This window comes from Lissotriton helveticus, chromosome 4_1 (genome assembly GCF_964261635.1).
Source record: "Lissotriton helveticus chromosome 4_1, aLisHel1.1, whole genome shotgun sequence".
Taxonomy (NCBI): Eukaryota; Metazoa; Chordata; class Amphibia; order Caudata; family Salamandridae; genus Lissotriton; species Lissotriton helveticus.
The window spans coordinates 1,671,046,388-1,671,061,079 of NC_136063.1; the positions used below are offsets into that span (position 1 = coordinate 1,671,046,388).

The following is a 14,692-nucleotide window of genomic DNA, read 5'->3' on the forward strand; positions in this document are numbered from 1 at the left end:
ATCTCAATTTCATGACATATAGAAGAGTAAGGAGAAGAAGCTCATGTTTCAAATGTGGAGAGGCAACAACTTTTCATTATTTTCACCTCTACTAATTATATGCATTTTTATAATGTATGTGTTTATGTTGTCCTATAAATATACAGAGACATATAGCAAGATATAGGGAGATACATACGTGTAAAGTGGATATGTACAAGTTTATAAGTAAATGAGATGTTTTTCCAATTAATAATTCTAAGAACTGAATGGAAAAAGAAAATCGTAAAGTTTAGATAAGTCCCACTGTGATTTGTACTCAGATCCCGGTTTTCAGAGTCTAGAGTGCTAAGCATGATACCATCAAACCACCTGTACCAGGTTGAGCTTTTCATTTTGAGAGAAGAGATTGCATTCACGGGGGAATCTTATATTTTATTGCAAAATCGTATCTCACATAAAAAGTACTGTTCAACAGAGTGATAGCGTTACTTGAGTCCTCTGGGCAACATCCTTCCCTAACATAGTTCAATATGCAAAAGTTGAACAGAATAGAAAAGTAATAACATTCTGTTGGTCTTTGACTGTAGAACATTAAAAACTTTGAAATGTTCACATTGCTGCAGCAATTTGCTCCCTTGTCACATGGGAGGTTCCATGGTGTAATGTTTAGCACTTTGGACTTTGAATCCAAGGATCCGAGTTCAAATCTCGGTGGGACCACTTTCATGACTGTTGATCAAATCTTTTTCTGTCAAGTGTATTCATAAATATCACAAATCTAACACGGGTAGAGTGAAACATTAATTTATTGATTGTATTCTGAAAGTCTATTCGATGTGAGCAAATGATAGAACTTTTAGAAAACATGGAAATTAAATGGCTCAAAATAATGAGACATTTTGCGAGCTGACTCTGTTTTCTCAAACTCATCACAGGGGGCTGATGCAAGATATTACTTTCTTAAATCTTACTGTTATTGATAAGGGGAAGATGGAACTTTTTAATTGGAAATCCTTCATTAAAACAAAACTTGAGGAATCAAATTGTGTATTATGGGGACAGAAGATATGACGTTTTGAATAACAATCGTGAAATTCAGACACACATATATTTACACTCTGATTTTCTAAAGTAAATCCATAACCATAAAGTAAAATCTTTCGAAAGACGTGTCAAAGGTAATAATCTGAATTTCTCTTTCAAAGAAATTCACAATTAAATGCACTGTGTAAGTCAAGCATGTTGTCATATAAGAAATCAGCAAAAATTAACTATCTCATTACTGGTCATATAGATGAGAGAGGAAATGAACCTAACGTTTAAATTGTGGATGGGAAACAACAGTTTTTAGTTTTCAGCTTCAATACATATGTTTATGAATAATTGATTTCTTTATATAGTCTTATCACTATCTAGACGGATATAGCTATGTATACATAGATGCATACTTATACGTTGATAAGTATCAGTATAAAACATTGACGTTATGTTTTTCCAAGACCAAATTCTAAGAAATGGGTGAAATAGTAAATCTCATAATTCAAGCAGGTCCCACCGAGATTTGAACTCGGATCGCTGGATTCAGAGTCCAGAGTGCTAACCATTACACCATGGAACCCTCCCATACATGAGTCATTTTTCCATTGAGACAAAAGAGAGCGCATTAGTGCGGGGGCATTTCTTACATTGATGAAACGATATCTCTGTTGAATGCTCATAGTGTAAAGAGCTATAATGTGATTTGATTCTGTTCAGATACATTCTCCTTAACAGTGTTAAATATGCAAACGTTTATCAGGATAGGCAAGTTATATCATAATGATCATCTTTGACTGTAACATATTAAAACATTTTACATTTCCAAACTAATACACCCATTTCTTTGTCTCTCACATGGGATGCGCCAAAGAGCAATGATTGGCACGTTGGACTTTGCATGCAAAGGTACCAGTCCAAATCTTGGGGGTACTATTTTATTACTCTTGACCTTTTCTATTTCTGTCACCTTTGTTTATTGATAGCTCAAATCCAACACCAGTAGGTTGAAAGAGACAATTATTGATTCCTTTCAAAACGTCCATCAGCTTGAACAAGTTACAGAAATACAAACATTATAATACGTTTACATCACATTCCTACACAAAATAGTGTGACATTAAGAAATCCTATCCTGTTTTTCTGAAATGCATTTCAGAGGCCTGATTCCCAGCATCCCTTTTTGAAGCTTTCTGCGCTATTGATAAGGCGAATTTAGCACATTTTGAAAGAGAAGTGTTCTTAAATCAAACCTAGAGAACCACAATGACGGTATCATTCAGATAGTACAAATGTTTTTGTATATTAGTATGGAAATTGTGAAATAAAACGTTTTTCATGCTGATTTTCAACAGTCGATCTGCAATCGTGAAACATAAGCTTTTGCTTGGAGGCCTCACAGGTACTGATCTAATTTTCTCTTTTAAGATTATTCACAAATCATATGATATGCTTTGTATAAATCAACTATATTGTTAGATCAAAATTGACTAAAAAGTGACTATCTCAATTTCATGACATATAGAAGAGTAAGGAGAAGAAGCTCATGTTTCAAATGTGGAGAGGCATCAACTTTTTATTATTTTCACCTCTACTAATTATATGCATTTTTATAATGTATGTGTTTATGTTGTCCTATAAATATACAGAGACATATAGCAAGATATAGGGAGATACATACGTGTAAAGTGGGTATGTACAAGTTTATAAGTAAATGAGATGTTTTTCCAATTAATAATTCTAAGAACTGAATGGAAAAAGAAAATCGTAAAGTTTAGATAAGTCCCACTGTGATTTGTACTCAGATCCCGGTTTTCAGAGTCTAGAGTGCTAAGCATGATACCATCAAACCACCTGTACCAGGTTGAGCTTTTCATTTTGAGAGAAGAGATTGCATTCACGGGGGAATCTTATATTTTATTGCAAAATCGTATCTCACATAAAAAGTACTGTTCAACAGAGTGATAGCGTTACTTGAGTCCTCTGGGCAACATCCTTCCCTAACATAGTTCAATATGCAAAAGTTGAACAGAATAGAAAAGTAATAACATTCTGTTGGTCTTTGACTGTAGAACATTAAAAACTTTGAAATGTTCACATTGCTGCAGCAATTTGCTCCCTTGTCACATGGGAGGTTCCATGGTGTAATGGTTAGCACTTTGGACTTTGAATCCAAGGATCCGAGTTCAAATCTCGGTGGGACCACTTTCATGACTGTTGATCAAATCTTTTTCTGTCAAGTGTATTCATAAATATCACAAATCTAACACGGGTAGAGTGAAACATTAATTTATTGATTGTATTCTGAAAGTCTATTCGATGTGAGCAAATGATAGAACTTTTAGAAAACATGGAAATTAAATGGCTCAAAATAATGAGACATTTTGCGAGCTGACTCTGTTTTCTCAAACTCATCACAGGGGGCTGATGCAAGATATTACTTTCTTAAATCTTACTGTTATTGATAAGGGGAAGATGGAACTTTTTAATTGGAAATCCTTCATTAAAACAAAACTTGAGGAATCAAATTGTGTATTATGGGGACAGAAGATATGACGTTTTGAATAACAATCGTGAAATTCAGACACACATATATTTACACTCTGATTTTCTAAAGTAAATCCATAACCATAAAGTAAAATCTTTCGAAAGACGTGTCAAAGGTAATAATCTGAATTTCTCTTTCAAAGAAATTCACAATTAAATGCACTGTGTAAGTCAAGCATGTTGTCATATAAGAAATCAGCAAAAATTAACTATCTCATTACTGGTCATATAGATGAGAGAGGAAATGAACCTAACGTTTAAATTGTGGATGGGAAACAACAGTTTTTAGTTTTCAGCTTCAATACATATGTTTATGAATAATTGATTTCTTTATATAGTCTTATCGCTATCTAGACGGATATAGCTATGTATACATAGATGCATACTTATACGTTGATAAGTATCAGTATAAAACATTGACGTTATGTTTTTCCAAGACCAAATTCTAAGAAATGGGTGAAATAGTAAATCTCATAATTCAAGCAGGTCCCACCGAGATTTGAACTCGGATCGCTGGATTCAGAGTCCAGAGTGCTAACCATTACACCATGGAACCCTCCCATACATGAGTCATTTTTCCATTGAGACAAAAGAGAGCGCATTAGTGCGGGGGCATTTCTTACATTGATGAAACGATATCTCTGTTGAATGCTCATAGTGTAAAGAGCTATAATGTGATTTGATTCTGTTCAGATACATTCTCCTTAACAGTGTTAAATATGCAAACGTTTATCAGGATAGGCAAGTTATATCATAATGATCATCTTTGACTGTAACATATTAAAACATTTTACATTTCCAAACTAATACACCCATTTCTTTGTCTCTCACATGGGCTGCGCCAAAGAGCAATGATTGGCACGTTGGACTTTGCATGCAAAGGTACCAGTCCAAATCTTGGGGGTACTATTTTATTACTCTTGACCTTTTCTATTTCTGTCACCTTTGTTTATTGATAGCTCAAATCCAACACCAGTAGGTTGAAAGAGACAATTATTGATTCCTTTCAAAACGTCCATCAGCTTGAACAAGTTACAGAAATACAAACATTATAATACGTTTACATCACATTCCTACACAAAATAGTGTGACATTAAGAAATCCTATCCTGTTTTTCTGAAATGCATTTCAGAGGCCTGATTCCCAGCATCCCTTTTTGAAGCTTTCTGCGCTATTGATAAGGCGAATTTAGCACATTTTGAAAGAGAAGTGTTCTTAAATCAAACCTAGAGAACCACAATGACGGTATCATTCAGATAGTACAAATGTTTTTGTATATTAGTATGGAAATTGTGAAATAAAACGTTTTTCATGCTGATTTTCAACAGTCGATCTGCAATCGTGAAACATAAGCTTTTGCTTGGAGGCCTCACAGGTACTGATCTAATTTTCTCTTTTAAGATTATTCACAAATCATATGATATGCTTTGTATAAATCAACTATATTGTTAGATCAAAATTGAGTAAAAAGTGACTATCTCAATTTCATGACATATAGAAGAGTAAGGAGAAGAAGCTCATGTTTCAAATGTGGAGAGGCAACAACTTTTCATTATTTTCACCTCTACTAATTATATGCATTTTTATAATGTATGTGTTTATGTTGTCCTATAAATATACAGAGACATATAGCAAGATATAGGGAGATACATACGTGTAAAGTGGATATGTACAAGTTTATAAGTAAATGAGATGTTTTTCCAATTAATAATTCTAAGAACTGAATGGAAAAAGAAAATCGTAAAGTTTAGATAAGTCCCACTGTGATTTGTACTCAGATCCCGGTTTTCAGAGTCTAGAGTGCTAAGCATGATACCATCAAACCACCTGTACCAGGTTGAGCTTTTCATTTTGAGAGAAGAGATTGCATTCACGGGGGAATCTTATATTTTATTGCAAAATCGTATCTCACATAAAAAGTACTGTTCAACAGAGTGATAGCGTTACTTGAGTCCTCTGGGCAACATCCTTCCCTAACATAGTTCAATTTGCAAAAGTTGAACAGAATAGAAAAGTAATAACATTCTGTTGGTCTTTGACTGTAGAACATTAAAAACTTTGAAATGTTCACATTGCTGCAGCAATTTGCTCCCTTGTCACATGGGAGGTTCCATGGTGTAATGGTTAGCACTTTGGACTTTGAATCCAAGGATCCGAGTTCAAATCTCAGTGGGACCACTTTCATGACTGTTGATCAAATCTTTTTCTGTCAAGTGTATTCATAAATATCACAAATCTAACACGGGTAGAGTGAAACATTAATTTATTGATTGTATTCTGAAAGTCTATTCGATGTGAGCAAATGATAGAACTTTTAGAAAACATGGAAATTAAATGGCTCAAAATAATGAGACATTTTGCGAGCTGACTCTGTTTTCTCAAACTCATCACAGGGGGCTGATGCAAGATATTACTTTCTTAAATCTTACTGTTATTGATAAGGGGAAGATGGAACTTTTTAATTGGAAATCCTTCATTAAAACAAAACTTGAGGAATCAAATTGTGTATTATGGGGACAGAAGATATGACGTTTTGAATAACAATCGTGAAATTCAGACACACATATATTTACACTCTGATTTTCTAAAGTAAATCCATAACCATAAAGTAAAATCTTTCGAAAGACGTGTCAAAGGTAATAATCTGAATTTCTCTTTCAAAGAAATTCACAATTAAATGCACTGTGTAAGTCAAGCATGTTGTCATATAAGAAATCAGCAAAAATTAACTATCTCATTACTGGTCATATAGATGAGAGAGGAAATGAACCTAACGTTTAAATTGTGGATGGGAAACAACAGTTTTTAGTTTTCAGCTTCAATACATATGTTTATGAATAATTGATTTCTTTATATAGTCTTATCGCTATCTAGACGGATATAGCTATGTATACATAGATGCATACTTATACGTTGATAAGTATCAGTATAAAACATTGACGTTATGTTTTTCCAAGACCAAATTCTAAGAAATGGGTGAAATAGTAAATCTCATAATTCAAGCAGGTCCCACCGAGATTTGAACTCGGATCGCTGGATTCAGAGTCCAGAGTGCTAACCATTACACCATGGAACCCTCCCATACATGAGTCATTTTTCCATTGAGACAAAAGAGAGCGCATTAGTGCGGGGGCATTTCTTACATTGATGAAACGATATCTCTGTTGAATGCTCATAGTGTAAAGAGCTATAATGTGATTTGATTCTGTTCAGATACATTCTCCTTAACAGTGTTAAATATGCAAACGTTTATCAGGATAGGCAAGTTATATCATAATGATCATCTTTGACTGTAACATATTAAAACATTTTACATTTCCAAACTAATACACCCATTTCTTTGTCTCTCACATGGGCTGCGCCAAAGAGCAATGATTGGCACGTTGGACTTTGCATGCAAAGGTACCAGTCCAAATCTTGGGGGTACTATTTTATTACTCTTGACCTTTTCTATTTCTGTCACCTTTGTTTATTGATAGCTCAAATCCAACACCAGTAGGTTGAAAGAGACAATTATTGATTCCTTTCAAAACGTCCATCAGCTTGAACAAGTTACAGAAATACAAACATTATAATACGTTTACATCACATTCCTACACAAAATAGTGTGACATTAAGAAATCCTATCCTGTTTTTCTGAAATGCATTTCAGAGGCCTGATTCCCAGCATCCCTTTTTGAAGCTTTCTGCGCTATTGATAAGGCGAATTTAGCACATTTTGAAAGAGAAGTGTTCTTAAATCAAACCTAGAGAACCACAATGACGGTATCATTCAGATAGTACAAATGTTTTTGTATATTAGTATGGAAATTGTGAAATAAAACGTTTTTCATGCTGATTTTCAACAGTCGATCTGCAATCGTGAAACATAAGCTTTTGCTTGGAGGCCTCACAGGTACTGATCTAATTTTCTCTTTTAAGATTATTCACAAATCATATGATATGCTTTGTATAAATCAACTATATTGTTAGATCAAAATTGAGTAAAAAGTGACTATCTCAATTTCATGACATATAGAAGAGTAAGGAGAAGAAGCTCATGTTTCAAATGTGGAGAGGCAACAACTTTTCATTATTTTCACCTCTACTAATTATATGCATTTTTATAATGTATGTGTTTATGTTGTCCTATAAATATACAGAGACATATAGCAAGATATAGGGAGATACATACGTGTAAAGTGGATATGTACAAGTTTATAAGTAAATGAGATGTTTTTCCAATTAATAATTCTAAGAACTGAATGGAAAAAGAAAATCGTAAAGTTTAGATAAGTCCCACTGTGATTTGTACTCAGATCCCGGTTTTCAGAGTCTAGAGTGCTAAGCATGATACCATCAAACCACCTGTACCAGGTTGAGCTTTTCATTTTGAGAGAAGAGATTGCATTCACGGGGGAATCTTATATTTTATTGCAAAATCGTATCTCACATAAAAAGTACTGTTCAACAGAGTGATAGCGTTACTTGAGTCCTCTGGGCAACATCCTTCCCTAACATAGTTCAATTTGCAAAAGTTGAACAGAATAGAAAAGTAATAACATTCTGTTGGTCTTTGACTGTAGAACATTAAAAACTTTGAAATGTTCACATTGCTGCAGCAATTTGCTCCCTTGTCACATGGGAGGTTCCATGGTGTAATGGTTAGCACTTTGGACTTTGAATCCAAGGATCCGAGTTCAAATCTCAGTGGGACCACTTTCATGACTGTTGATCAAATCTTTTTCTGTCAAGTGTATTCATAAATATCACAAATCTAACACGGGTAGAGTGAAACATTAATTTATTGATTGTATTCTGAAAGTCTATTCGATGTGAGCAAATGATAGAACTTTTAGAAAACATGGAAATTAAATGGCTCAAAATAATGAGACATTTTGCGAGCTGACTCTGTTTTCTCAAACTCATCACAGGGGGCTGATGCAAGATATTACTTTCTTAAATCTTACTGTTATTGATAAGGGGAAGATGGAACTTTTTAATTGGAAATCCTTCATTAAAATAAAACTTGAGGAATCAAATTGTGTATTATGGGGACAGAAGATATGACGTTTTGAATAACAATCGTGAAATTCAGACACACATATATTTACACTCTGATTTTCTAAAGTAAATCCATAACCATAAAGTAAAATCTTTCGAAAGACGTGTCAAAGGTAATAATCTGAATTTCTCTTTCAAAGAAATTCACAATTAAATGCACTGTGTAAGTCAAGCATGTTGTCATATAAGAAATCAGCAAAAATTAACTATCTCATTACTGGTCATATAGATGAGAGAGGAAATGAACCTAACGTTTAAATTGTGGATGGGAAACAACAGTTTTTAGTTTTCAGCTTCAATACATATGTTTATGAATAATTGATTTCTTTATATAGTCTTATCGCTATCTAGACGGATATAGCTATGTATACATAGATGCATACTTATACGTTGATAAGTATCAGTATAAAACATTGACGTTATGTTTTTCCAAGACCAAATTCTAAGAAATGGGTGAAATAGTAAATCTCATAATTCAAGCAGGTCCCACCGAGATTTGAACTCGGATCGCTGGATTCAGAGTCCAGAGTGCTAACCATTACACCATGGAACCCTCCCATACATGAGTCATTTTTCCATTGAGACAAAAGAGAGCGCATTAGTGCGGGGGCATTTCTTACATTGATGAAACGATATCTCTGTTGAATGCTCATAGTGTAAAGAGCTATAATGTGATTTGATTCTGTTCAGATACATTCTCCTTAACAGTGTTAAATATGCAAACGTTTATCAGGATAGGCAAGTTATATCATAATGATCATCTTTGACTGTAACATATTAAAACATTTTACATTTCCAAACTAATACACCCATTTCTTTGTCTCTCACATGGGCTGCGCCAAAGAGCAATGATTGGCACGTTGGACTTTGCATGCAAAGGTACCAGTCCAAATCTTGGGGGTACTATTTTATTACTCTTGACCTTTTCTATTTCTGTCACCTTTGTTTATTGATAGCTCAAATCCAACACCAGTAGGTTGAAAGAGACAATTATTGATTCCTTTCAAAACGTCCATCAGCTTGAACAAGTTACAGAAATACAAACATTATAATACGTTTACATCACATTCCTACACAAAATAGTGTGACATTAAGAAATCCTATCCTGTTTTTCTGAAATGCATTTCAGAGGCCTGATTCCCAGCATCCCTTTTTGAAGCTTTCTGCGCTATTGATAAGGCGAATTTAGCACATTTTGAAAGAGAAGTGTTCTTAAATCAAACCTAGAGAACCACAATGACGGTATCATTCAGATAGTACAAATGTTTTTGTATATTAGTATGGAAATTGTGAAATAAAACGTTTTTCATGCTGATTTTCAACAGTCGATCTGCAATCGTGAAACATAAGCTTTTGCTTGGAGGCCTCACAGGTACTGATCTAATTTTCTCTTTTAAGATTATTCACAAATCATATGATATGCTTTGTATAAATCAACTATATTGTTAGATCAAAATTGAGTAAAAAGTGACTATCTCAATTTCATGACATATAGAAGAGTAAGGAGAAGAAGCTCATGTTTCAAATGTGGAGAGGCAACAACTTTTCATTATTTTCACCTCTACTAATTATATGCATTTTTATAATGTATGTGTTTATGTTGTCCTATAAATATACAGAGACATATAGCAAGATATAGGGAGATACATACGTGTAAAGTGGATATGTACAAGTTTATAAGTAAATGAGATGTTTTTCCAATTAATAATCCTAAGAACTGAATGGAAAAAGAAAATCGTAAAGTTTAGATAAGTCCCACTGTGATTTGTACTCAGATCCCGGTTTTCAGAGTCTAGAGTGCTAAGCATGATACCATCAAACCACCTGTACCAGGTTGAGCTTTTCATTTTGAGAGAAGAGATTGCATTCACGGGGGAATCTTATATTTTATTGCAAAATCGTATCTCACATAAAAAGTACTGTTCAACAGAGTGATAGCGTTACTTGAGTCCTCTGGGCAACATCCTTCCCTAACATAGTTCAATTTGCAAAAGTTGAACAGAATAGAAAAGTAATAACATTCTGTTGGTCTTTGACTGTAGAACATTAAAAACTTTGAAATGTTCACATTGCTGCAGCAATTTGCTCCCTTGTCACATGGGAGGTTCCATGGTGTAATGGTTAGCACTTTGGACTTTGAATCCAAGGATCCGAGTTCAAATCTCGGTGGGACCACTTTCATGACTGTTGATCAAATCTTTTTCTGTCAAGTGTATTCATAAATATCACAAATCTAACACGGGTAGAGTGAAACATTAATTTATTGATTGTATTCTGAAAGTCTATTCGATGTGAGCAAATGATAGAACTTTTAGAAAACATGGAAATTAAATGGCTCAAAATAATGAGACATTTTGCGAGCTGACTCTGTTTTCTCAAACTCATCACAGGGGGCTGATGCAAGATATTACTTTCTTAAATCTTACTGTTATTGATAAGGGGAAGATGGAACTTTTTAATTGGAAATCCTTCATTAAAACAAAACTTGAGGAATCAAATTGTGTATTATGGGGACAGAAGATATGACGTTTTGAATAACAATCGTGAAATTCAGACACACATATATTTACACTCTGATTTTCTAAAGTAAATCCATAACCATAAAGTAAAATCTTTCGAAAGACGTGTCAAAGGTAATAATCTGAATTTCTCTTTCAAAGAAATTCACAATTAAATGCACTGTGTAAGTCAAGCATGTTGTCATATAAGAAATCAGCAAAAATTAACTATCTCATTACTGGTCATATAGATGAGAGAGGAAATGAACCTAACGTTTAAATTGTGGATGGGAAACAACAGTTTTTAGTTTTCAGCTTCAATACATATGTTTATGAATAATTGATTTCTTTATATAGTCTTATCGCTATCTAGACGGATATAGCTATGTATACATAGATGCATACTTATACGTTGATAAGTATCAGTATAAAACATTGACGTTATGTTTTTCCAAGACCAAATTCTAAGAAATGGGTGAAATAGTAAATCTCATAATTCAAGCAGGTCCCACCGAGATTTGAACTCGGATCGCTGGATTCAGAGTCCAGAGTGCTAACCATTACACCATGGAACCCTCCCATACATGAGTCATTTTTCCATTGAGACAAAAGAGAGCGCATTAGTGCGGGGGCATTTCTTACATTGATGAAACGATATCTCTGTTGAATGCTCATAGTGTAAAGAGCTATAATGTGATTTGATTCTGTTCAGATACATTCTCCTTAACAGTGTTAAATATGCAAACGTTTATCAGGATAGGCAAGTTATATCATAATGATCATCTTTGACTGTAACATATTAAAACATTTTACATTTCCAAACTAATACACCCATTTCTTTGTCTCTCACATGGGCTGCGCCAAAGAGCAATGATTGGCACGTTGGACTTTGCATGCAAAGGTACCAGTCCAAATCTTGGGGGTACTATTTTATTACTCTTGACCTTTTCTATTTCTGTCACCTTTGTTTATTGATAGCTCAAATCCAACACCAGTAGGTTGAAAGAGACAATTATTGATTCCTTTCAAAACGTCCATCAGCTTGAACAAGTTACAGAAATACAAACATTATAATACGTTTACATCACATTCCTACACAAAATAGTGTGACATTAAGAAATCCTATCCTGTTTTTCTGAAATGCATTTCAGAGGCCTGATTCCCAGCATCCCTTTTTGAAGCTTTCTGCGCTATTGATAAGGCGAATTTAGCACATTTTGAAAGAGAAGTGTTCTTAAATCAAACCTAGAGAACCACAATGACGGTATCATTCAGATAGTACAAATGTTTTTGTATATTAGTATGGAAATTGTGAAATAAAACGTTTTTCATGCTGATTTTCAACAGTCGATCTGCAATCGTGAAACATAAGCTTTTGCTTGGAGGCCTCACAGGTACTGATCTAATTTTCTCTTTTAAGATTATTCACAAATCATATGATATGCTTTGTATAAATCAACTATATTGTTAGATCAAAATTGAGTAAAAAGTGACTATCTCAATTTCATGACATATAGAAGAGTAAGGAGAAGAAGCTCATGTTTCAAATGTGGAGAGGCAACAACTTTTCATTATTTTCACCTCTACTAATTATATGCATTTTTATAATGTATGTGTTTATGTTGTCCTATAAATATACAGAGACATATAGCAAGATATAGGGAGATACATACGTGTAAAGTGGATATGTACAAGTTTATAAGTAAATGAGATGTTTTTCCAATTAATAATCCTAAGAACTGAATGGAAAAAGAAAATCGTAAAGTTTAGATAAGTCCCACTGTGATTTGTACTCAGATCCCGGTTTTCAGAGTCTAGAGTGCTAAGCATGATACCATCAAACCACCTGTACCAGGTTGAGCTTTTCATTTTGAGAGAAGAGATTGCATTCACGGGGGAATCTTATATTTTATTGCAAAATCGTATCTCACATAAAAAGTACTGTTCAACAGAGTGATAGCGTTACTTGAGTCCTCTGGGCAACATCCTTCCCTAACATAGTTCAATTTGCAAAAGTTGAACAGAATAGAAAAGTAATAACATTTTGTTGGTCTTTGACTGTAGAACATTAAAAACTTTGAAATGTTCACATTGCTGCAGCAATTTGCTCCCTTGTCACATGGGAGGTTCCATGGTGTAATGGTTAGCACTTTGGACTTTGAATCCAAGGATCCGAGTTCAAATCTCAGTGGGACCACTTTCATGACTGTTGATCAAATCTTTTTCTGTCAAGTGTATTCATAAATATCACAAATCTAACACGGGTAGAGTGAAACATTAATTTATTGATTGTATTCTGAAAGTCTATTCGATGTGAGCAAATGATAGAACTTTTAGAAAACATGGAAATTAAATGGCTCAAAATAATGAGACATTTTGCGAGCTGACTCTGTTTTATCAAACTCATCACAGGGGGCTGATGCAAGATATTACTTTCTTAAATCTTACTGTTATTGATAAGGGGAAGATGGAACTTTTTAATTGGAAATCCTTCATTAAAACAAAACTTGAGGAATCAAATTGTGTATTATGGGGACAGAAGATATGACGTTTTGAATAACAATCGTGAAATTCAGACACACATATATTTACACTCTGATTTTCTAAAGTAAATCCATAACCATAAAGTAAAATCTTTCGAAAGACGTGTCAAAGGTAATAATCTGAATTTCTCTTTCAAAGAAATTCACAATTAAATGCACTGTGTAAGTCAAGCATGTTGTCATATAAGAAATCAGCAAAAATTAACTATCTCATTACTGGTCATATAGATGAGAGAGGAAATGAACCTAACGTTTAAATTGTGGATGGGAAACAACAGTTTTTAGTTTTCAGCTTCAATACATATGTTTATGAATAATTGATTTCTTTATATAGTCTTATCGCTATCTAGACGGATATAGCTATGTATACATAGATGCATACTTATACGTTGATAAGTATCAGTATAAAACATTGACGTTATGTTTTTCCAAGACCAAATTCTAAGAAATGGGTGAAATAGTAAATCTCATAATTCAAGCAGGTCCCACCGAGATTTGAACTCGGATCGCTGGATTCAGAGTCCAGAGTGCTAACCATTACACCATGGAACCCTCCCATACATGAGTCATTTTTCCATTGAGACAAAAGAGAGCGCATTAGTGCGGGGGCATTTCTTACATTGATGAAACGATATCTCTGTTGAATGCTCATAGTGTAAAGAGCTATAATGTGATTTGATTCTGTTCAGATACATTCTCCTTAACAGTGTTAAATATGCAAACGTTTATCAGGATAGGCAAGTTATATCATAATGATCATCTTTGACTGTAACATATTAAAACATTTTACATTTCCAAACTAATACACCCATTTCTTTGTCTCTCACATGGGCTGCGCCAAAGAGCAATGATTGGCACGTTGGACTTTGCATGCAAAGGTACCAGTCCAAATCTTGGGGGTACTATTTTATTACTCTTGACCTTTTCTATTTCTGTCACCTTTGTTTATTGATAGCTCAAATCCAACACCAGTAGGTTGAAAGAGACAATTATTGATTCCTTTCAAAACGTCCATCAGCTTGAACAAGTTACAGAAATACAAAC

General features: G+C 34.0%; 12 non-coding genes across 12 annotated transcripts; 6 read left to right on the plus strand and 6 right to left on the minus strand.

Moving 5' to 3' along the window:
• The first annotated feature begins 630 nt into the window (after positions 1–630).
• TRNAQ-UUG (transfer RNA glutamine (anticodon UUG)) lies at positions 631–702 on the plus strand. The gene has a single exon. It is a non-coding gene; the product is annotated as a tRNA-Gln (tRNA).
• Positions 703–1,528: 826 nt separating this feature from the next.
• On the minus strand, positions 1,529–1,600 carry TRNAQ-CUG (transfer RNA glutamine (anticodon CUG)). The gene has a single exon. It is a non-coding gene; the product is annotated as a tRNA-Gln (tRNA).
• A 1,550-nt stretch (positions 1,601–3,150) lies between these two features.
• TRNAQ-UUG (transfer RNA glutamine (anticodon UUG)) lies at positions 3,151–3,222 on the plus strand. The gene has a single exon. It is a non-coding gene; the product is annotated as a tRNA-Gln (tRNA).
• An 826-nt stretch (positions 3,223–4,048) lies between these two features.
• On the minus strand, positions 4,049–4,120 carry TRNAQ-CUG (transfer RNA glutamine (anticodon CUG)). Its single transcript has one exon. It is a non-coding gene; the product is annotated as a tRNA-Gln (tRNA).
• Positions 4,121–5,670: 1,550 nt separating this feature from the next.
• On the plus strand, positions 5,671–5,742 carry TRNAQ-UUG (transfer RNA glutamine (anticodon UUG)). The gene has a single exon. It is a non-coding gene; the product is annotated as a tRNA-Gln (tRNA).
• An 826-nt stretch (positions 5,743–6,568) lies between these two features.
• Positions 6,569–6,640, minus strand: TRNAQ-CUG (transfer RNA glutamine (anticodon CUG)). Its single transcript has one exon. It is a non-coding gene; the product is annotated as a tRNA-Gln (tRNA).
• Positions 6,641–8,190: 1,550 nt separating this feature from the next.
• On the plus strand, positions 8,191–8,262 carry TRNAQ-UUG (transfer RNA glutamine (anticodon UUG)). Its single transcript has one exon. It is a non-coding gene; the product is annotated as a tRNA-Gln (tRNA).
• An 826-nt stretch (positions 8,263–9,088) lies between these two features.
• TRNAQ-CUG (transfer RNA glutamine (anticodon CUG)) lies at positions 9,089–9,160 on the minus strand. Its single transcript has one exon. It is a non-coding gene; the product is annotated as a tRNA-Gln (tRNA).
• A 1,550-nt stretch (positions 9,161–10,710) lies between these two features.
• Positions 10,711–10,782, plus strand: TRNAQ-UUG (transfer RNA glutamine (anticodon UUG)). Its single transcript has one exon. It is a non-coding gene; the product is annotated as a tRNA-Gln (tRNA).
• An 826-nt stretch (positions 10,783–11,608) lies between these two features.
• Positions 11,609–11,680, minus strand: TRNAQ-CUG (transfer RNA glutamine (anticodon CUG)). Its single transcript has one exon. It is a non-coding gene; the product is annotated as a tRNA-Gln (tRNA).
• A 1,550-nt stretch (positions 11,681–13,230) lies between these two features.
• Positions 13,231–13,302, plus strand: TRNAQ-UUG (transfer RNA glutamine (anticodon UUG)). Its single transcript has one exon. It is a non-coding gene; the product is annotated as a tRNA-Gln (tRNA).
• Positions 13,303–14,128: 826 nt separating this feature from the next.
• TRNAQ-CUG (transfer RNA glutamine (anticodon CUG)) lies at positions 14,129–14,200 on the minus strand. Its single transcript has one exon. It is a non-coding gene; the product is annotated as a tRNA-Gln (tRNA).
• Between the last annotated feature and the right edge of the window lie 492 nt (positions 14,201–14,692).